The sequence below is a fragment of the Elephantulus edwardii genome, unplaced genomic scaffold, assembly GCF_000299155.1.
Source record: "Elephantulus edwardii isolate Elephantulus edwardi_28Jun2011 unplaced genomic scaffold, EleEdw1.0 scaffold00005, whole genome shotgun sequence".
Taxonomy (NCBI): Eukaryota; Metazoa; Chordata; class Mammalia; order Macroscelidea; family Macroscelididae; genus Elephantulus; species Elephantulus edwardii.
Window position 1 is genome coordinate 4077997 of NW_006399755.1, and position 24731 is coordinate 4102727.

General features: G+C 38.7%; 1 protein-coding gene and 1 pseudogene across 1 annotated transcript in view; one reads left to right on the top strand and one right to left on the bottom strand.

The window, feature by feature from the left end:
- Window positions 1-24731, bottom strand: part of AGBL4 (ATP/GTP binding protein-like 4) — a 1996071-nt gene that overhangs the window by 1769593 nt on the left and 201747 nt on the right. The window lies entirely within an intron of this gene.
- Window positions 10472-13923, top strand: LOC102848046 (annotated as a pseudogene).

Consider the following 24731-nt stretch of genomic DNA (forward strand, 5'->3'; position numbering starts at 1 on the left):
AGTTCCTTTCTCGCCACGTTCCTCTCTAACATTTCATCAATCTATCCTTTTAGAATCTGAAGGAACTGAAGCCTCAAAATAGAGCAAACCCCCAAAGTCATTTTCTTTTTATTGTGCAGTTGTTGTTGCTGAGGACTCTGTATTTCTAAAATCCATGCTTTCCATTCAGCGTTACATGCTATATGTATATGTTGTTATTAAGTGCTATCACATTGATCAGCACTGATTGTGATCTAGTAAGCAAGAGATCAGCTAACCCTTCAGTGGGTTCCCAGAGGCTATAAATTCCATAGGAGACTATGTATCATGAGATACCATCTGTATCTCATAGAGCTGCTAGTAGCTTTGAACTGAAATTCTTTGGGTTAGCAATACAGTTCTTCATCACTAGGCCACCAGAGCTCCATCTAGGGAAGAAGACCTAATAATATTAAAATGTCCACTGTTCTCAAAAGCAACTATGTTATCACTGTTATGTTCCATCAAGCACAATTCATAGCGCCCCTATAAACAAAATATCTGAAACCAGTCCTGTCCTAAACCATCCTCACACTTCCTGACACCCAACAGCCCATTGCAGCAGTCACCTTGTCAATCCACCTGGTTGAGGGTCTTCCTTTCCTTTGCCGACCCTTCCACCCAACATCGTGTCCTTCTCCAAGGAATAGCATCTCCTAGCTATATGTCCAAAGTATTTTAGGAAAAGCCTCATCATTCTTGCCTCCAAAGAGCACTCTGGCTGCACCCTTTCCAAGACATATCTATTTGTTTTCTTGGCCATCCATGGAATGTTCAGTGCTCTTCTCAAACACATCAATTCTTTTCTGTCATCCTTATTCATTTTCCAGGTCTTGCATGTATAGCTAGTAATCAGAAAGACTATGGCCTGATTCAGAAGTACCTTAGTCGTCAAACTGACATCACTACTCCTCAATAATTTGGAAAGGTTCCTAACTGAAGATTTACCCATTGCAATGCATCTCCTTATTTTCTGACTACTCATACCTAGAGTGTTAATTGTGGATCCAAGCAAGATGAAGTTGACAGTTTCAATCTCCTCTCTGTCCATCATGACACTGCCTATTGATCCAGTGGTAAGAATCTTTGTTTTCTTGATATTAAGATGCAATCCATACTGAAGGCTGCATTCCTTGATCTTCTGTAACATGATAACTGGTGACTGGAATGTGAAAGTAGGAAACAATGAAGAAGGAATAGTAGTTGGAAAATATGGGCTTGGTGATAGAAATGAGGCTGGAAATAGACTGACTGAATTTTGTATTTATAATGATTTATTCATCGCAAATACTTTTTCTAAAGACAAAAAAGACAACTTTACACATAGAATTCACTCAATGGGCTGAGTAAGAATCAGATTGACAACATTTATGGAAGAAATCATTGAAAAAGATCAATATCAGCAATCCAAACTAGGCCAGGGTCAGACTGTGGGTCAGATCATCAATTACTCATATGCAAGTTCAAATTGAGGCTGAAGAAAATGAAAATAAGTCCACAGGAATCAAGATATGATCTTGAGTCAATTCCATTGGAATTTCATGATCATCTTAAGAATACGTTTTAGGCACTGAATACCACTGATAGAAGAAAAAGCAACTATAGTAGCAATAAAAATCCCAGAAAGTTATTTTGTGGTATCAACAAATAAATTCTAACGTGCAGATGGGAAGGTAAAAGACCCAAAATAATCACACAATACTTAAAAAGACGTAACTGGAAGATTGACATTATCCAACTTTAAGAATTACTATAATACCATAGAGATCCTTTGTTTTTAATTGGTTTTTATTCAGCATTCACACATATTTTGGTTTATATTTTAATTAAAGATGATTAATGCAATTAATTACTATGTCTCATCAAAGTCCCCTTGATTATTCTTTCCCTAAACTATCTCTATATTAACCTTTGCTCCTCTTTGCCTCTGTTATCATCTTTTATTAACCCTCAGAGATTTATTGTAAATATTTTCTTAGCTTTTATTTTCAGTCAATAAATCATACATATTTTCTTCCATATTATTAATTATAATAACCACAGACTCATGATCTATTCAGTCCACACTTTGCTTTCCTTCACCTACTCCAATCAAGTAATCATTCTCTATCCACTAATTTTCTACTCTCCACTATTCCATGGTAACCATATTAGAATGATTCTGTCAGTACATAAATCTTTCCGTAGTTCTCTAAGTAGTTTTTTTGTTTTTGTTTTCCTGTTAACAGCAATGTTCTTATATAGTATTTGTCCTTTTTTGAGCGAATTCTTTCATTTAGCATAATTTCCTTGAGCATGAATGTTGTATAGGATAAAAACAAAAATAAATTGATTAGTAGAAGAAACAGACTAGAAAAAGACTTCAGAAGAATATGACAACTTAATCTTTGGGGGGAGTAGAGGTGATTTAAAAAGATTAGATAGCATTTCAACATTGCATCCACATTTTTTTCTTTTTAAAAACTTTTTTTTATAAATAACATTTTTAAGCTTTCAAATACCTTCTATTTGAGTACTTAGCCCAAATAAAAATATATATATAGCAAGGAAAAAGATAAGCACCTTTGAGAATTACATGTGAACCTTATAATATCACCAATTATTAAGTTCTTTTTCATAAAATAGATTATGAATTAATTCTACTTTTTGTCCAAGAATAACATCCTACATGCATAGAAAATAAATAATTTCTATTCCAGGTCATTAGAAAGCATTTGCTATCGAAGCAGAGGCTGATTTATGTCAACCACAAGTTTTTAGATGGGAAGGTGTAAACTAGTTGTGATTTCTTATATTTTAGGGTTGTACTGTGTTTTTCTCCTAAAGGAAAGATGCATCATTAACAAAGATACTCATTGGCTACTGACTTGGGGAAGAAACATTTGTGGATAAGCAGAGAAACTGCACTGTTGATTTTAAGAAATGTGTTTTGTTTTTGTTCCTCTGTTGTTTTCTTCTTATAAAATACCAAAGTAGAGACCCTCAAGACATTCACAACAAGAATTAAACCTGGACTACAAGAGCATCCTCCTCTACCAAGGACAGTTCTAGGGTGTTTTCATTAGCACTACTTTTCATTCTGAAATTGAAAGAGCCAGAGAGTTTGGCAGATTCTTTGGAGGAGGCAAATTGGTTTCTGCGATAGAGTTCTCCCTTCCACATGGACATCATCAGCAGGCAAGACAGCACAACACCCTCGAGCATGAGGAAGCAGGGGCCAGAGATGACACAGCAGTCCAGGTGGGTGCCCAGCCTCACACTCTCCTTCTCCAGACGCTCCATCTCCCGGGCGGCCACTGTGCTAGCATCCACAGTCAAATCCCATGGGACCACGTAGGAAATAATCACCAGCAGGATCCCAGTGACCAAGAACAAGATGGCACTGATGAAACCATAGTCTACTGACTTCCTCAATGATGTGGCTTCCGAACTTGTGTCGTCTTCATCTTCAGATAACAAGGACATGACGTCCTCATGGGGCTACTAGTTTGGATTTCTGCAGCCCATAGTTTCTGGGTGATTATTTCCTTTGGTCTTAGGAGAGCTCCGGTTCCAGGGCTCCGGATTGACATTCTCGTCCACGTACGTGAAAGAAGTTTGCAGTTCCTGACTGCAGCAGTTGCAAACTTTGCATTCTATTTGGCTGTTCTCAGCATTGGCAGGTCCTGGAGGGAAGGAGTCTGGCTGAACACCACTACCCTGCGGAGATGAGGAAGGGGACGCAGGGGAAAGGCTCCGTTTTGACCCTTTCATCTCGGCTGTTATGGGTGTTGGCATGTAGTGTCTCTGAGGGGGGCCCTGGTGGCTGCTGCATCTTCCAGGTCTTTAGGATGTCTGTCCTTCTGAGCTCCAGCCCACGATCCCACACAGGTCGATCTACCCACTCTTCTTAGCAAGCTCCTGGAGCTCCATCAGAGGCAGTCAGACATCTCGTAGAGATTTCTGGAAATCCTCCTGCCTGGGCCACTCGGTCTGTTCGAGCACCAACGTGCTGGCCCGGGGTGCAGCTCCCCAGGAAAGTGCCCCAATCACCAGACAAGGCACTTGTAGCCTCTGCTCTCCACTCCGAGTGCCCTGCAGCGCCCACTGAGCTGGGTGAGGCCGCATCCACATTTTTAAAAAGACACAAAGCTTACATCTTCCACAAAACAAGTATGTATCAAATATAAGATGAAAATTGCACAAGTTAAAGAGTATGAAAAAAAAATCTAGATGGACGTGGGTTTGGTCTGAGATAGTTTTGTTTGTGAAAGGAACTATTAAGGGGAAAATAGGACAAGCTAAAAATGGGGGAAATACCTGCTAAACACCTTATGCTACAGGATCTGATTTTATCTGAGATATGCAAAGAACTAACTCCTAAAACTGGAAGAACACAGACAAAACAATAAATTACAGAATGGACAAAAGATGTGAACAGAAATGTAACCAAATAAAACACACATATATGCATGTGAAATATACCTAACAGCATCTTTCATTGTTGGTTTTGGATGTCTTTGAGTTGATTATGATGCACAGTAACTCAATGAACAGAAAATGTAAACCTTGTCAAATCCTAAGTCATTCTCCAATCTCCCCCATGCTCAAGTTCACTGCTGCAAACACTGTTAAAACACCTTATTGTGATATTCCCATTTTCAGCTGAGCCTCTACTTTTCCATGCATGATGTCTTTTCCCAGGGATCAGCTTATCCCTAAGCACATGCTGAAATAAGTGAGATGATGTTTTACCATCCTTGCCTATACATAACACCCTGATTTCACTTCTCCCAAGACAAATTTGTTAATCTTTGGGCAATCCATTGTATATTTAATAATCTTAACCAGCATCACAATTCAAAAGTATCAATTCTTCTTTGACCTTCTTTCATTGTTCAACAAACCACATGCATATGAAACAAATCAAAATGCCACTGAATGTGACTGAATCACAATGACCCATTATTGAAGCCTCTTATCAACTCATCACATTGAGAATCCTCATTATTTCCATTAAAAATATCTCAATCTATGACACAATGAATTTTTCTCATACCTTTCATTGTTTTATAAAAATTGAAAAAGGAGCATTATCATATATGCAAAATACATTAAAAATAATTTTTTAAATGACAATAAAATGCCAAAAAAATAAAATGTCAACTTAACAGCAGTTTAGGCCAGCATATTTCTCAAGTAGACTATTCAAAAGTAAACAAAATCAGTTACCTAATTCACATAGAAATTAATTTTCATTTTTTTCACAAGGAAATACTTGGAGTATAATAGCTTTGATAATAGAACTCTTTAATCACCAGTATGGAAGCAGAAGTGGCATCCACTTCCTAAATAACATGCCTCCAGAAACTCCATGAACTTTGATAAATGTCGATAGTCGTAAAGGGGTTTCAGGCCTTTTGTTCATAGGGTCGTTATAAGTCATCCTTGACTCAAAGGCAATCAACATAAACAACAACAATCACCAGTATACAATCTCTTTCTAAAAATATGTAAGTACTTGTCATTATTGTTGTGTATCATAGAGTCAGAAGAGACCCATAGCTGACCCTCCAGTGGATTTTCAGAGGCAGCTAATCATTCAGAAGGAGACTGTCCATCCTTCTCCAGCAGAGCAGTTGTTGGCCCAAACCCTGTGCTTTTGGGATTAAAGGGCAGCTTCTTGCTAGTAGGCCACAAGAGGTCCCTATATAGTACCTGGGAGATACTTAATATAACAGAATTGAGAAATTGACAATTTATTTCATTTAATGATTTTATATGTAATTGTTGTTGTTTGATGCCATTGAGTGTAGTACAGCTTTAAATGACCCTACGAACATCAGATCTGAACCCTATCTTATCTTGTGCCATCCTCATAATCCCTGACATACTTACATCCATTGTTCTGGTGACTTTGTCAATCATCTACTTAAAGGATTTCTTCTATTTTGCTGGCGTTCCACCTTTCTAAGCATGATGTCTCTTTATAAAGAATAACCTCAAAGTATGTAGGATGAAGCTTAGCCATTTTCCCCTCTAACAACCACTCTGGCTGTACAATCTGCAAGAAGTATCTGCTTGTTCTTTTGGTAGTCCATGGAATATTCAGTACTATTCTCCAACACCACAATTCAAAGGCATTAATTCTTCTGTCATCCTTATGCACTGTTCAGCTCTCAAATGCATAACAGTTGACTGAAGAGACAATGGCTTGTATCAAGTACATTTTACTTTTTAAAGTGACATCACTGTGATTCAGTAATTTGGAGAGGCCCTTGTTAGTAGACTTCCCAAAAGCAACATAAAAATGCATTCACAATAAATAAGATTAGAAGGCAAATGTAGAAACAATGAATAAGGAATAGTATTAAGAAAGCTGACCATTTGGTGATGGAAATGAGGCTAGAGATGGAATTTTTCTAAAGATTAAATATCTGTGCTCATCAAAAAAAATTTTCCAACAAGGTGAAAAGATAAACTACTGACTGTGAACAAACATTTGGCAATATCATCTCAGATAAAGGTCCCTTAGTGAAAGTTTATAGAACATTTTGGGCCTCCTGAAGAAAAAGACTTATAATCATATTACAAAATTGGCAAGAGCATGGAAAGACTTTTCAAAGAGAAGGACAGTTGGATGTCCAACAGACACATGAAGAAAAATTCAAAATCACTGGCAGTAAGACAGATGCAAATCAAAACCACAATGGGATACCATCTTACCTCAGTAGCAGTGGCAAAGTTTAGCAGGGAAACAAGTAATAAATGTTAGAGAGGGTGCGGCAAGATAGGAACTCTTCTACATTGTTCTTGGGATTGTAAAATGGTACAACCACTCTGGAAGGCAGTTTGGTGTTTCCTCAAAAAGCTCAACATAGAAATTCCATATGACCCAGCTATCCCATTGCTTGAAATATACCCTAAGAAAATGAGAACTGAGGCACAAATAGAGACTTCTATACCAATGTTCATAGCAGCATTATTCACCATAGCAAGAACATGGAAACAGACCTAATGTCCAACCACAATTGAATGGATTGAAAAAGACCATGATTGGAAAGACCCTGGCCTTTGTCAGACACACAACAGCTCAAAGGCATCAATTCTCCTTCAATCATCCCTAGTAATTGTCCAGTATGACTCATGGAGATCCTATGAACAGCAGGTTTGAACTCTTATCTTGAGACATTGTCATCATCCTTGATACATTTCATTTCATTCCATTGCATATACTGTAGCAGTATATGCCATTGAAGGTCTTCCTCTCCTTTGTTAACTCTCCACCTTTCCAAATATGATGTTCTTTTCCAAGACATAGCTTCTCCTGACAATATGTTCAAATTATGTGAGATGAAGCTTCACCATCTTGCCTCCAAGGAACACTCTAGCTAAACTTTCTCTAAGGCATATCTGTTTGTTCTTTTGGCATTCCACGGGATATTTAGCATTATTTGCCAACACAACAACACAAGTACATCAATTCTTCTTCTGTCATTCTTATATACTGTCCAGCTCTCAGATGCATAGCAGGTGATTGGGAAAATTATGACAGCAGACTTTCTCAATGCTATTTGTCTCCTTATCCCCCAACTGCTGATACTAAGAGTGCTGGCTATGGAGGCAAGTAGGATGAAATCATCAACAATTTTAATTTTTTCTCCATCTATCCGTGTTATGCAGATGACAAACCCTACTTGCTGAAACTGAGGAGGACCTGAAGTGCTTGCTGCAGAGGGTCAAGGACTGCAGCCTCCAATATGGATTGAGGCTCAATGTCAAGAAGACAAAGATTCTCACCACTGGACCAATTGGCAGCATCAGGATGGATGGTGAAGAGATTGAGATTGTTCACAGCTTTAGTTTGCTTGGCTCCACAGTCAACACTCTTGGCACCAGTAGCCAGGAAATTAAAAGGCGCATTGCCATGGAAAAGTCTGCTGTTAGCGACCTCTCCAAAGTACTGAAGAGCAATGGTGTCTCTCTGGAGACTAAGGTGCGTCTGATACAGGCCATGGTCTTTGCAATCACTTCTTATGCATCAGAGAGTTGGATAATGACTAAGGAGGATAGAAGGAGAATTGATGCCTTTGAACTGTGGTGCTGGAGAAGAGTGTTGGGAGTACCATGGACTGCTAGGAAAACAAACAGATTCATCCTGGAAACGGTTAAACTGGGTGGCTCCTTGGAGGCAAGATTTTGAGGCTCCGTCTAACATACTTTGGACATGTTGTGAGGAGGGACCAGTCCTTGGAGAGGGACATCATGCTTGGGAGGGTGGAGGGACAGTGCAGGAGGGGAAGGCCCTCTATGAGGTGGATTGATTCAGTGACTGGGATAATCGGGATGGGAGTGTCAGAGACAGTGCGATTGGCACAGGACAGAACAGAGTTTAGGGCTGTTGTACACAGGGTCGCTATGAGTCACAAACAACTGGACGGCATATAACAACAACAACATCATTATGTTGCCCACTGATCCTGTGGTGAGGATTTTTGTTTCCTTGATTTTGAGATAGAATTGAGAGCTCTAGTGGCTTGCTGTTGTGTGTCATCTAGTCAGAACCGACCCATAGCTTCAGTAGATTTTCAGAGGCTTTTAACCACACAGGAGGAGATCGCCCATCCTTCTCCCACTTGTACTGCGGAAGCAGCTGGTGGTTTACAATGATGTGCCTTTGAGATTCCAGCACAGTTTCTTGCCACTAGGCCATCCATTACTCCAACATTAAAAAAAAAATTATCACAAATTATACTATCTTGTATTTTTTTAACCAGAGAGAACTATAAAATATATATTTTCAATTAAGAAGTGGTTGAATGTTAGTTCTTATAAGACAATCTTCATTCACACAAGTTATTTACTAAAAGGTGTGTAAGCACGTTGATTTTATATTGAAATGTTCACCAGAATAAACCAAGAAGTAGAAATAGAAATAATTGTCAAGTCAATTTCTGGCTTGCTTGTTACTGCAGAAATAAATTGAACTCTGCTCTAACTTTTTAACATGTAATTCTGATACTAATAGGTTCACATCAATTTCTCTTTCCACGAACTGCTAACAGGAAGCATTTTGTAATGGCGTGTCAGAAATCTACCAGTGACTGCCTAACATTTCCCTTAAACAGAAAGCTTCTGTCTGTGATCTCATCAGCAGTTGTCAACAGTTTACAGTAATGAGGGGCACAGCGCTGAAATGGCTCGGCTATAACAATCAGATCCTCTCACCTAGAACACTTCTTGTGTTGATTAGAGCACAATTACCTGTCCCAGAATGCAGAAACACCAATCTTGCCATTCAAGACATATATTATTTCCCTAACTCTACAAACAGGAGACAGAAGTGAAATGTTTCTTTTTTAATTTAATTAATTTTTTTACAATTATAATATGTACAGACTTAAAGAAAAATCTGAGGGTTACAACAGAATTCCTGTATACATCACATTCATCCTCCCCTACTGAGAACATCTTTTATCAGTATGGTAAGTTTGTCATACTTAATCAACCACTATTGATACATTATTATTAACTAAACCAAACCTAACCCATTGGCACTGAGTCAATGCAACTCATGCAGAACTGCTTCAGAGAGTTTCTAAGGCTGTACATATTAACAGAATTAAACCATCACATCTTTCTTCTGTGGATCAGTTGATAGCTTTGAACTGTTAAATTTCTAGTTAGTAATTAAGCGTTTTACCGCTGTACCACCACAGATCTTTTCTACAGAAAGAGGGGTTAAGATTTACAGTATATACTTTGAGGGATAAGATTCAATCCATGCTAATAACCAGGAAATAAAAAAGATAAACATTTAAAAAATATCCATTTTTTAAAAGGGTGGTTAATCATAGAATCACACAATTTGATGTGTGTAGGGAGTGATGGTGAAGGAACTGGGAACAATCCCGTGCGAAAAACAATATATATGAACTTTGTAAATAAACAAACAAAAATCAATACAAGAATGAATATTGACACATCCCTACAGACCTAACAAAATGTGAAAATATTACAAAAGAGCATCATTACAACTTCCTGATAACAAATTGGAAAAATTAGATTAAATGGATAAATTCTTAGATACAAATTACCAAAACGAACACAAAAAGAAAACGTGGATATACCTACACCAAGTAAAGAAATTTAACAGTTATTCAATATAAACAAAACTCTAGACCTAGATAATTTTACTTGTAAATTCTATCAAATATTTAAGGAAGAAACAATACTAAATCTAATAGAGAGGAAGACCCTCAATGAGATGGTTTGACTCAATGACTGGAGTATTGGGTAGTTGTGCCAGAGACAATAAGGTTGGCTCAGGATAGAGCAAGGTTCAGAACTGTTATACATAGGATTGCTATGAATCAGAGGTGACTTGACAATACTAACAACAACAAGTATTAGAAACAATACTAATTCAGGCAGCTCTTGTGGCCTAGCAGTAAGAAACAGCAATGCAATCGGAATGGCACGCAATTTGAATCCACCAGCTGCTTTGTGGGAGAGTAAATTGCTCCTCCTGTGCGATTTACTGTCTGGAATAAAACAACCCACTGAAGGGTCAGCTATGGGCAGGTTCTGACTCGATGGTACACAATAACAACTAAAATCCTTTGATGAAGGGAGGAAGATGGAATGTCTTAAAGTTGTGGTACTGGAGAAGAATATTGACCATGCCATGGACTTCCAAGAGAACAAATAGGTCTGTTCTGCAAAGGATGAAATGGGAGAGGAGTAATGGGAGGAGAGAGGGTAAAATGTGCAACAATGAATGAATGAAAAGAAATCTAACTTTGCTGAAGACTTTATTTAAAATCACAATTAAAATGAAAACATTTAAAAAAAAAAAGAAAGAAAAGATTAAACCAGGTTGAAGCACCATCTCACATACTCTGGGCATGTTGCCAGTTCTTGGATAAATATATCATACTTAGAAGGTAGCGGTTCAGTGCAGGAGAAGATACTGAATGAGATGGATTGACACAGGAACTGTGGCAACGGGGTTAGGTGTGTCTGAGATGGGATTGGCTCAGGATAAGGCAGGGTTCAGAAACATTGTTCATAGGGGTTGTTATGAGTTATAGTTGACTCAATAGTACCTAAGAACAACAAATCACTTTGTAATGATGTCAGTCTAGAGACTAAGGTGTGCCTGATCCCGGCCATGGTCTTTGCAATAACTTGCTATGCATCAGAAAGCTAGACTTTGACTAGGGATGCTAGAAGGAAAATTGATGCCTTTGAGCTGCGGTGTTGGATATACCATGGACTGCTAGGAGAACAAACAGGTTTGTCCTGGAGAGGGTGAAATCTGGCTGCTCCTTGGAGGCAAAAATTCTGAATCTTCATCAGACATACTTTGGACGTGTTGAGGGGAGGGACCAATCCTTGGAGAGGGACATCATGCTCCGGAGGGTGGAGGGACAGCGCAAGAGTGAAAGACCCTCGATGAGTTGGATTGACTCAGTGGTATTGGAGACAATAAGATTGGCACAGGATAGAGCAAGGTTTAGGGCTGTTGTACACAGGGTTGCTATGAGTCATAGGCTCCTCAATGGCACAGCATAACAACAACAACAACAACAAGGCATTACTATGAACTAAAACCAAAGACATTATGTGGAAAGAAAACATATGTCAATATTCCTATAGGTTATAAATACAGCACTACAGACATTTCAAGGCTGCGACCTTTTGGAAAGTGATTCCCAGTTTTGTCTTCTGAGGTGCCTTTGAGTTCAAACCACTATTCTTTTGGCTGGTAGTCAAGCACTTAAATATTTATACTACCAAGGAACAACTAAGTAAATGTACAATGTTCTGGCTAATCCATTTGGAGTTGGTGACCCAAAGGTAATACTTATCTATTGGTTCAAATTCGCAAGCTAATCTGAGGGAGAAGGACGAGCAAATGCCTGCAAGCTATTGTGAGGGAGAAGGATGAGAAAATGCCCCCAGTGCTATTTACAGCCTTTTGAAAACATGCTGGAGGGTCAGTTATGAGTTGGTTCTAATTCAACAGCAATGAATTGAGCCTTTGGACAGTTAGTTATGTTAGGTGGCTTTAAGTCAACCACAATTCATAGTGACCATATGAACAACAGATCAAAACTTGTTCTGTCTTGTGTTACCCTCACAATCTCTGCCATGCTCAAGTTCACTACAGCACAGTCACTGTGCCAATTCATATCAATGAAGATCTTCTCTTTTGCTGACCTTATACTTTTATGATATCTTTTTCTAGTGACAGATGTCTCCCGACAACTTGTGCAAATTATGTGAGACAAATTTTCACCATTTTTTTCCTTTAAGGAATATCCTTGTTGTACTTTCTCCAAGGTAGATTACACAGAAACAAAAATTAGAAAAGGTCACTAGGGATGGGTATAGGATTGCTATGAGTTGAAACTGTCTCAGTTGGACCTACCATTAAAGATAGAAAAAGGCAAAAGGGAGATATTATTTAGGTACAAATAATGATGGTGGGATTATTTTGAAACAAGTTATTAAGAATGGTTGCATGACTTGAAAAATATAATCAACATCACTGAATTGTATATACAGAAATTATTATATTGCCATATGTGTTATTATGTATATTTTCACCACTAAAAGAGAGGGGGGGACTCTACTATAATATAAACTCATTTTTAAAAGTTCAGTATTACTTTTCTGGTCTTGGTGAGTCCAGAAATGGTTTGGGATGTGTGAGATACAGTGGCTGGCAATTATGGTATTTGCTCTGTAAACTATCACCCAAGCAGAAGAAGGGACCAGACTTTTGGCTTCTGAATCACTGCTACGCTGTGGAGGGGGAACACCTGACCTTGCAGTTGTTGTTGTGGTTGTAGTTATGTGATATCGAGTCGCTTGTGATTCATAGCAACCCTATGTACAACAGCCCTGAAACCTGCTTTATCCTTTGTCAACTTTACTGTTTCTGACACACCTACCCTCATTACCCCAGTCACTGTATAAGTCGATATCATTGATGGCCTTCCTCTCTTCCTCTATCTCTCCACCCTTCTAAGCATGAGGTCCTTCTCCATGGACTGGTCCTTCCTTACAACATGCCCAAAGTATGTCAGATGAAGTCTCAGAATCCTTGCCTCCAGGAAGCAACCTGGTTTCACCCTCTCTAGGACAAACCTGTTTGTTCTCCTGGCAGCCCATGGTATATTCAATACTCTTCTCCAGCACCACAGCTCAAATGCATCAATTTTCTTTCTTTTCTTTCATCCCTAGTCCTTGTCATGCTCTCTGACATATAGCAAGCAATTGCTAAGATAATGGACTGGATCAGGCACTCCTAGTCTCCAGATTGCTGTCATTGCTCTTCAGTATTCTTGAGGGGTCCCTGAAAGCCAGCTTTCCCAGTGCAATTTGTCTCTTATTTCCTGGCTGCTGGTATCAAGAGAGTTGACTGTGGAGCCAAGTGAACCAGTGTAGTTAACAACCTCAATTTCTTTGTCTCTCCTGGGACCTTACAGTACGATATCTATAATGTTGGCTCAAGTGGTGCAGTAGGTGTGGAATGATCTCATGATTTCTTCCCTCCAAGAAGACTTTGGCATTGTTTCAGGAATGTTCAATGTCAAATGGGATCAAATTGCTTCTGCTAGCAACACCTCCCAAATCATGATTCTGTGTCTTCTCAAGGCTGGCTACTTCAACTTTACCTCAGACACCATTACATACCTGGCCCAGGAAGATGGGCCTGTTGTGATTGGCTTTAGTAGTGTACCTGGGCAGGGAGGAATTCTAGCTCAGCAGGAGTTTGATAAGAGATTCTCCTCTCATTTTCTGGACTGGGACGCGTTTGAGGTCATGATCCTTCCCTCCATCAGCATCTCCCTGCTGCTGTGGAACTTCAGCCAGAGGAAACATGACACTCCCAAAATGAGAAGAGCTGAATGAGACTTCCACAGTCTCCCTCCCAATAACTCCTGGTGCTTTCCAGACTCCAAAGGATATTGCAAATCCAATTTCTTCCCTTTTCGCCCTTGGTCACCTTCTCCTGGATCCTGTTCTGCTCTCAACTAGAGTGAAGGAGCAGACTTAGGAGTCTGAGAGCCATCTCGGTTCCATGCTGAAGCCATACAAATAGCAACGGAATGAGCCGAGAAGGTGCTCCCTTGACCCACTGAAGAGCTTGTGAGTATACTGCTGGCAGGCACTCTCATGGGTCCAGGACAAGGAACTTCAGAGACTGTCTGCCACCACCTCTACCTGCTCCCTTCTCAATGGAGCGCAAGGTGAAAGAAAAGCTACAAGGCTCTTGGAGGATATCTAGACTCTGTTCTGGATAGGGAAGTGCTTACCAAATGGGATTTTCTAATAATTAAAAATAAATAATAATCCAGTACGAACCTTTCATGACCCTTTCCTTCCCAGAGTGATTAAAGTACAAAATCACATCTTCCATTGAACTCTTCTAACATCTTGGCCCATGCTTGTTATTTCTCTTCTAAGTAAAACCAGGTCAAGTAGAGAAGGGGGGGTGGGGAGAAACTCTATTTTCAACTATCATTAGTTTGGCATTTCTTTGCACTGATGAGAAGAAAAGATGAAAGCTCATTACCTAGTAACAGACTACCTACCTACCTACATCTGCAGAGTACTATTTTGAAAAAAAAAGAACTAAATCACCATTAAATGGTACAATTATAGTCTTTGAAAGATAGTGAGATGTCACTGCAAGATTTGATTAATCACAGCCTGATACAATGAAAAGATGTCAAGCAGTAACCAAACATAAAGTCATGTCACAACAAAAGTGCCGCACATGAAGTTAATAGCATGATCTTCCTCACTCAATACTGATTTTGTTTATGACATTTATAATGAGCTTTTGACATTTGAGTGATAGCTACCACCAAGATAAGAAATTATAACACCTGGGTATTAGCTTTTCTTAAGCAATAGGCACTGTCACTGCTGAAACTAAAATTACAAACTATTGACAACTGAAATATTTTTACTTGTCTTAGGTTTTTTGTTGTAGGTCACAGATTTGGAGGATGAAAGTCCCAATGATTTTTATTCTACATTTCTCCTAAGTCTACGGCCATACCACCCTGAACGCGCCCGATCTTGTCTGATCTTGGAAGCTAAGCAGGGTCGGGCCTGGTTAGTACTTGGATGGGAGACAGCCTGGGAATACCGGGTGCTGTAGGCTAAAAAAAAATTAAAAAAAAAAACCCAAAAAACAAAAACCTTTAAGGCTGGTCCGAGTGCAGTGGAGGCCACAACTAATTGATCACAGTCAGTTACATTTCTCCTAAGATACAAGATACTTTCTTACAGGGCCTCCTTGGAAGGATATAGAGTCAGATAACAATCCGTATTGTTGACATATTTCATGATCCTATTGGCATGATCACTAAACAAAATACATTTCAAAATTACATATTGATGATTGAAAAATAGAGTAACTCTACTTTATATATCGATTCTTTAAGGCCCCCAAATAGACCAAAAAGGCTATCTTAGCTGCCCTTTTCTAGAGCCTGGCCTTCTTCTACCAGTACATTAACTGTAACAGTCATCCTTAACATTGAGACTACACTTAATAATGCAAGACAAATTTCAACTCTTCCCAAGTAGAAAAACAACGTAAGATATGAAAAGCTTTTTCTAGACAGAAGTTACCTTCCACTTGAGAATCACTAATCTAGATGACAATTTAATTTCACAGACTATAACTTGGGATGGTTTATATAATATTTCTTTGTTCATCATGTCATAGGAGACACATAATAATCAATCCTCAAACTAATCCCGTTGTTGTTGCTGTTGTTGTTGTTGTTAGGTGCTGTCAGGTCTCGTACTGCTCACAGTGACCCTCTGAACAACTGATCTGAACCCTGTCCCATCCTGTGCCATCCTCAACATCTCTGAGACAATTGCATCCATTGCTGCAGTCAATGCACCAGCTCACCTTTTTTAAAAAAATTATTATTATTATTATTATTAATTTCAATGAACATCTACAGAGATCTTGGAATTCCATTCATTCATTGCTGCACTTTTCTCTCCACCCTCCCACCCCACCCCCACTTGCACCCCCAGTTTGCTCCTCTCCTTAAAAAGCAAAAGACAAACTCCTTCATTTGTATACTCCACTCTGCAACCTTCATTCCGGACTCTTATGATAAACATAAGGCCCTAAAATATATTAATTTTAAACTCATCTTGTTGAGGGACTTCCTATCTTTCACTGACCTTTGCCAGCATGATATCCCTTTCCAAGGAATAGCCTCTTCTCACAACGTGCCCAAAATATGTGAGGCAAAGTTTTGCTATCCTTGCCTCTGAGGAGCGCTCTGGTTGCACTTTGTCCAAGACATATCTGTTTGGGTTTTGCCAGTCCATGGAATATTCAGTGCTCTTCTCCAGCCACACAACACAAAGCCGTCAAAACTTGCTTTGTCATCCTTTTTCAAACTAATACTAACTGATGTGTGTGTGTGTGTGTGTGTGTGTATAATTATACATATATCTATATATAAAATTATTCATATATATAAAATTATTCCTAAATATTCCTGTATATAATTATTCCTATATATAGTTGTTGTTGTTGTTGCTAAGTGCTGTTAAGTCATAGACAACTCATAGAGACGCTATGAACAAAAGATTCGAACACTTAAATAGCTCTCATTTCTCCAAGTTCATAGGGTTTCCAGAGACAAGGAAGTGGATGACACTCCTGCTTCCAAGCTTGTTTTAATCGGGGAGCACCACCAAACACTCTCCACCATGGGTAACCATTATCACATTTGACACATCAGTGTCATAGTGTTCAGCATCACAATAATCACAATTTCCTCTGTACAGCAAATGGACAGACCTGTGCTATGCCACTTAGAAGAATGCTTGACCAAAAACAATTAAAATGCTTCCTCAAGTTCCAACCAGATTTAAAAACCAAGGCAAGGCTTAACCTTTTATAAGCTGAAGCTTTTCCATTGTGTCTCTGTACATTTAATACACAATACTATACAACATATAATTATTCCTATTTTATTGATCAGAAAACAGAGACCCAAAGAGACAAAAAAATTACTTACGCAAGGTCACATGGAAAGTTTGTCAAAACTAGACTTAAACTGTAATGTTTCTAAGAAATGAAAGTGTTTTTTCTTATTACATCACCTCAGTAATCCAGTCGGACTGAATGTTTTTCCATTAAGATAACAACACTATTTTTATTCTCAAGATACCAGCACATTTCAGTCCAAGATATATATCTATCGTCTTTCAGAGGATAATTCGCAAGTTGTTGCAGAGAGTAATTCTGCAGGGATATTTATAGTCTGGAATTTGTGCAAGTCTTCAATTTTGTTTTCAATTTATTCTTAGTAAAATCCAGATATTGATCTGTGGTAGCATCATATGACATTGAAAAGGTTTCCAAATAAGGAAGATCACCCAAAGATCTGAAATTAGTCATAACCAACAATAATCTTATGTTAAAAAATTATTTTATTCATCTATATACACAGCTTTAGTTTGCTTGGCTCCACAGTCAACACTCTTGGCACCAGTAGCCAGGAAATTAAAAGGCGCACTGCCATGGGAAAGTCTGCTGTTAGGGATTTCTCCAAAGTACTGAAGAGCAATGGTGTCTCTCTGGAGACTAAGGTGCATTTGATACAGGCCATGGTCTTCGCAATCACTTGTTATGCATCAGAGAGTTGGACAATGACCAAGGAGGATAGAAGGAGAATTGATGCCTTTGAGCTGTGGTGCTGGAAAAGAGTACTGAATGTACCCTGGACTGCTAGGAAAACAAACAGATTTGTCCTGGAAAGGGTTAAACCGGGTGGCTCCTTGGAGGCAAGAATTCTGAGGCTCCATCTAACATACTTTGGACATGTTGTGAGGAGAGACTGGTCTTTGGAGAAGGACATCATGCTTGGGAGGGTGGAGGGACAGCACAGGAGGGGAAGGCCCTCTATGAGGTGGATTGATTCAGTGACTGGGATAATTGGGATGCAAGTGTCAGAGACAGTGTGATTGGCACAGGACAGAGCAGAGTTTAGGGCTGTTGTACACAGGGTCGCTATGAGTCACAGGTGACTCGACAGCACATAACAACAACAACAACATGCTGCAGCAGTCATAGAGTTAACTACTATTGCTTCTAAGAATGGAAACCCACAAATAAGCTGTGTTTTATGTGTTTGTTTGGGTTTTGTTCTATTAATATTTTAAATTAGGAACACAACATTGCTTACTGAAACTGAGGAGTACATGAGGCATTTGCTGTAGAAAGTCAAGAACTAAATTTTTCAATATGCATTGAAGGTCAGCATCAAGAAAACAAAAATTCTCACCATTGTGCCAATTGGCAGCATCGTGACAGACAAAGTAGAGACTGAGCTTGTTAACAATGTCAGCTTACTTGGTTCCACAATCAACATTCTTGAAACCAGCAGTGAGGAAATGAAAAGATGAATTGCATTGAGAAAATCTGTTGTTAGGGACCTCTCTAAAGTACCAAAGAAGAATGATGTCTGTCTGCAGATCAAGGTGTGCCTGATCCAGGCCATGGTCTTTGGAATTACTTGCTATGCATCAGAGAGCTGGACAATGATTAAGGCTGACAGAAGAAGAAACAATCCCTTTGAATTGTGGTGTTGGAGAAGAGTGTTGAACACAGCATGGACCACCAAGAGAATAAAGAGGTTTGTCCTGGAGAGAGTGAAATCAAACTGCTCCTTAGAGGCAACAATTCTGAAGTTCTTTCTCACATACTTTAGGCCTGTGGCCAGCAGAGACAAGTCCTTGCAGAAGGACATTATATTTGGATGGGAGGAGGGACAGAACAAGAAAGGAAGACTCAGGATGAGATCAACTGCCACAGAGAGTGGGATAATGGGATTAGGTATGTCAGTCAAGATGAGATTGGCTCAGGATAGTGCAGGGTTCAGAGCTGTTGTTTATAGGGTCATTAAAAGTCACAGGTGATTCAACAACACATAACAACAGAATGCACAATTAGATTAAAAACTTTTCATTAATTGCTATTTAAACTCAGTATATACTGAATTATATACCATGTAAAACACAAAGGCAGATATTTAATGTATATTATTTCATTTAAAAAGGTACCTCTGGTAGAACATAGATAATTTTTTTATGTTGTCCTTTAATCTTGAATCTTTCATGAATAAGCTTATTCACTTTTATGTAGATTTCATGTAAATTTCTTTTTAAAAAAATTCTATAAATACAATCATTTCATGTGCAAATAGGGGTAGTTTTATTTCTTGCTTTCTCATATTTTTGCCTTTAATTTTCTTTTTTTTAATTTGTTTGTTTTATCGCTCAAGATAGAACTATCCATTTTCTAATAACTATCATAAAAGCAAACATCTCTACTTTGTTTTCAATTATAAAGAGAAGACATCCAGTTTTTTCATTATTGAGAACAAAGACAGCTATAGATTTTTAAAAATAATCCTTAACAGGATTACAGTTTTATACTACACTCTCAGAGAATATTTTTATCATGAATGGTTATTAAATTTTGTTAAAGACAATCTCTATATACACTAATATGATACTGTGTGGTAAAAAGAGGGCCACATGGGGATGGCCTTATCTGACTGACCTTGATCAACTTCACACTGGGGAACTATCCCCATCAACAACATCAACAACACAAAACCAATTCAAATGAGCTCAGACTGTCCCCGATACTCCTGCACTTCTTTTTATTCATCTCAATACCAATCTTACTACTTTACTTGGCTAAAATTCTATATTACTGCTCACAGACTGCACAGAATCATATTGGAGGAGTCAAAAGGCTTCTCCATTCAGGTTAGGAGCAGAATAGGGAGCTCTGGTAGCCAAGTGGCAAGAAGCTGCACTGCAATCCCAAAGGCATGCAGTTTGAGGCCACTGCCTGCTCTGTGGGAGGATGGATAATCTCCTCCTGCATCTTAATTGCCTCAGAAAACCCACCAGAGGGTCAGCTATGGGTCAGTTCTGACTCTACAACACAACAACAACAGCAGCAGAATATAGCGAGGACAGCCTCTGAAATGAGCTCGCAGGTACCTCAGTCTTGAGCCTCATGGCTTTAAGCCAGCGTTAGCTCTCAATTCTGCCAGGTATGGCTCTCCCCTCCCATCCCCAGTTGTCTAACTAGAGCAAAGGCTCTGGTACAATGATGTAGCAGTCCCAAGGTTTGCTCCATCTCATGTAAGGTCTCTGGTTCTCTGCTGTGGTTCCTATGACTTTTCTTCTCATAGACTCTAGTCCGTCTGCCACAAGAATCTCTGATTTTGAAGGATGCATTATATTCTTTTACTTCTTCTTCACTGGTGGTTAGGTTTACGCTATAGATTCACCCAATTCAACGGGAAGACTAGTCAATCTATTTGTGAGACTAACAAATCACCTTGTGGATAAGCTAACACATTCAATTGCATCTTTCTGCCCACCCACATGGGAAAGTAAGTTATTGATAGGGAAGCTATTTTGGACAATAAACCCTATTATCACACTGTGATTTTCAAACTAAAATTTGTCAATACTATAAATGGTAATAATTTATTTAAAACATTAAAACAGTCATGCATCACTAGAATAAACCTCACTTAGTCATGGTATCATTTTTAATATATTACTGAATTATCTTTGTTCTGGAGAAGGTAAAACCAGGCTTCTCCTTGGAGGCAAGGATTCTGAAACTTCGTCTACATACTTTGGACATGTTGCAAGGAGGGTCCAGTCCTTGGAGGGGGACGTCATGCTTGGAAGGCTGGAAGGACAGTGCAGGAGGAGAAGACCCTTCATGAGATGGATTGATTCAGCGACTCGGGTAATGGGGATAGGTGTGTTGGAGACAATAAGATTGGCAAGGGATAGGGCAGGGTTTGGGGCTGTTGTACATAGGGTTGCTATAAGTCATAGGCGATTTGACAGCACATAACAACAACAACAACGTTTTGTTAATAAATTTTTAATCTACAGTCATCTGAGATATTACTCTCTCCTGCACTGAGGTTTTTTTGTGCTTATAATTTTTGGTTTTGAACCAATTTTATCAAATGGACATCCATATTTTATTGCTGATATTAGAAATATACTCTCCCTTTTTCTTTTATCAGTTTTACTATGTTGATTTTTTTTCTTTTAATTTTCTCAAAGAAAAATCTTTTTGTATACTTTTCCGTATTTTTTTCAGTTTAAAATTCTGGCATTTCCTTGATTTTTGCTATTTATTATTTTGCTTTCTTTAGATTTATTTCTCTCTTCTGTTTTTGTTGCTTGATGTAAAACAAATAAGATTATTGATTTAAGATGTTTCTGTTTGACTATGTTGTTCTTGCTATGGGCCATGGACTCACCTGTGCTTCTCAAAGTACAGTTAAACTATTTTCTCTCATCACAGTTTTCATCATGCTTCACAAATTTAAATTTTTTTGTACTTTCATTCTCATTCAGTTCAGTATTTGTATGTCTTCCATTGTATTGATATTAACCTTCTAACTCAAACTATTTATAATGTGCTATTTAATTTTCAAGTGTATGAAGATTTTCCTACCGTCTTTCTACTACTATTGCTAATTTCTAGTTTGATTTGATTGTGATCAAGAAACATATTTTGTATGATTATAGCTGCTTTAAATTTCCTGAGCTGTGAGCTGAGGTACATTGTTACCAGGTGTTACTGAGTTAGTTCCAACCTATAATGACTCAATGTACAAAAGAAAAAAAAATTATTCCTGATCCTAGACCAGCTTCACAATCTTTACTATGATTATAAAGAATAGTTACAGTCACTGTGTCAATTTATCTTTTTGAAGACTGATCATCTACTTTCCATGCATGATGGACTGGCTTCTCCAATGACTGACCTCTCCCGATAACATGCCTAAAGTATGTGAGACTAAGTTTCAACATTCTTGCTTTTAAGAAACTCTTGGCTGCACTTAATCCAAGACCGACTTACTTGTTCTTTTGGAAGACAATGTATATTTAACTACTCTTTTTCATCTCAGTTATTCAAACATCAATTCTTCTTTGATCTACATTATTTTTTGTTGAACTTTCACATGCTTATGAAGCAACTAAAAATATGATTGGGTCAGGCACGTCATAGTCTTTAAAAGGGCATACAGGATCTAGATATGTGCCAAGAGTACTTAAAGAGAATGTCTGCTATCTTGTTAATGGACGTTATTGGAAACTTGCTGCTTTATTGAGTTCTTCCATATCTTTGCTGTATTCCCTAATTGTGTACATTTATCCATTTTCCTTATAATTTCAGTGTTGTTGTTGTTGTTGTTATGTGCCGTCAAGTCACCTGCGACCCATAGCGACCCTACGTACAACAACCCTAAACTCTGCTCTGTCCTGTGCCAATCACACTGTCTCTGACACTCCCATCCCAATTATCCCAGTCACTGAATCAATCCACCTCATAGAAGGCCTTCCTCTCTTGCGCTGTTCCTCCACCCTCCCAAGCATGATGTCCTTCTCCAAGGACCAGTCTCTCCTCACAACATGTCCAAAGTATGTTAGACAGAGCCTCAGAATCCTTGCCTCCAAGGAGCCATCCGGTTTAACCCTTTCCAGGACAAATCTGTTTGTTTTCCTAGCAGTCCAGGGTACATTCAGTACTCTTCTCCAGCACCACAGCTCAAAGGCATCAATTCTCCTTCTATCCTCCTTGGTCATTGTCCAACTCTCTGATGCATAACAAGTGATTGCGAAGACCATGGCCTGTATCAAACGCACCTTAGTCTCCAGAGAGACACCATTGCTCTTCAGTACTTTGGAGAGGTCCCTAACAGCAGACTTTCCCATGGCAATGCGCCTTTTAATTTTCTGGCTGCTGGTGCCAAGACTGTTGACTGTGGAGCCAAGCAAACTAAAGCTATGTACAATCTCAATCTCTTCATAGCTTATATTTTACAATCTTTGTAGCGCTGATGTTTTGTGTATCTAGGACTGCTCTGTCTTCTTAAAGTCACTGGCAAAAGACAAACGGAATTGATGGAATACAAACTGAAATGTTTCAGGAAACATATGCAATCCTAAATACACTCACTAATCTCTGCCAACAAATATGGAAGACATCTACCTGGCCAACTGATTGTAAGAGATCCATATTTGTTCCCCGTACAAAAATAGTTGTTCCAGAAACAGACTATGGAAATTATAGAACAATATCATTAATTCCACATGCAAGTAAAATCTTGCTGAATATAATTTTTAAATGATTATATCAGTATAGCACAGTGAACCACATGAGATTCAATCTGAATGCACAGTAGGCACAAGAATAAGGGATATTATTGTCCATGCTAGATGTATCTTAACTGAAAATAGGGAAAACAAGCAATTTTTTACCTACAATGTATTGATTATGAAAAGGCATTTGACTAAGTGGATCATAACAAATTATTGATAAAATTCAGGAGACTGGGAATCCTAAAACTCCAAATTGTACTCATGAAAAACCTATATACATGTCTAGAAGCTGTTGTCTGTATAGAAGTAGGAACACTGCATGTTCTCATCACTAGACCAATAGGCAGCATAATGATAGACGGAAAAATGATCAAAATTGTCAATGATTTCTGTTTATTTGGATTCACAAACAGCAACCATATTAGTAGCAGTCAGGAAAGAAAAAGCTAGGCTGCATTAGGGAAATCTGGTATGAAGGACCTCTCCAAACTGCTTAAGAGCAAGGAGGTTAAGATTAAAGCCAAAGCATAGGCATGTATACACACACACACACCAGAGAGCACCATAAAGTAAAAAATCCAACTTGTGGTGAGTCTCCACTAACTTTCTGAGACCACGAAGATTAACGAGAGAACAGTGCTCATTTGTCTACTACAGAGCAGGTGGTGGCTCCAAGCTGTTGACCTTTCATTTTAAAATCTAGCATGTTAAGCTCTATGGCACCATATCTCACACACATATTTCACCAAAGTCTACATCTGCCAGCATTTGCTACTTTGAGTAAATTGTAAAAATATTACATCTTTTTCCATAATTTATCGACATTTATATGCAACTTCTCTTGGTCCAAGTTGTGCTAATGCAAACTTATACTTGAACCAAGAGGCAGTCTTCAGAATAGAGCAGGAAAACACAGCATGGTTCAAAACTGGGAAGGGCATATGCCAGGGATGAGTCCTATCTCGATACCTTTTCAACCTGTATGCAGATTATCCAGGAGGCTGGGATCTATGAGGAAAAATGTGGGGTCAGGATTGGTGGAAGATCCATCAACAATTTTCTTTACGCAGATGACACAACCCTTGCTTGCTGAAACAGGATTATCTGAAGCGCTTGCTGCAGAGGGTCAAGGACTGCAGTCTTTCAATATGGATTGAGGCTCAATATCAAGAAGACAAAGATTTTTACCACTGGACCAAGTGGCAGCATCAGGATTGATGGTGAAGAGATTGAAATTGTACACAGCTTTAGTGTGCTTGGCTCCACAATCAACTCTCTCGGCACCAGCAGCCAGGAAATTAAAAGACATATTGTGATGGGAAAGTCTGCTGTTAGGGACCTCTCCAAAGTACTGAAGAGCAAGAGTGTCATTCTGGAGGCTAAAGTGTGTCTGATACAGGCCATGGTCTTTGCAATCACTTGTTATGTATCAGAGAGTTGGAAAATTATTAGGGAGGATAGAAGGAAAATTGATGCCTTTGAGCTGTGGTGCTGGAGAAGAGTATTGA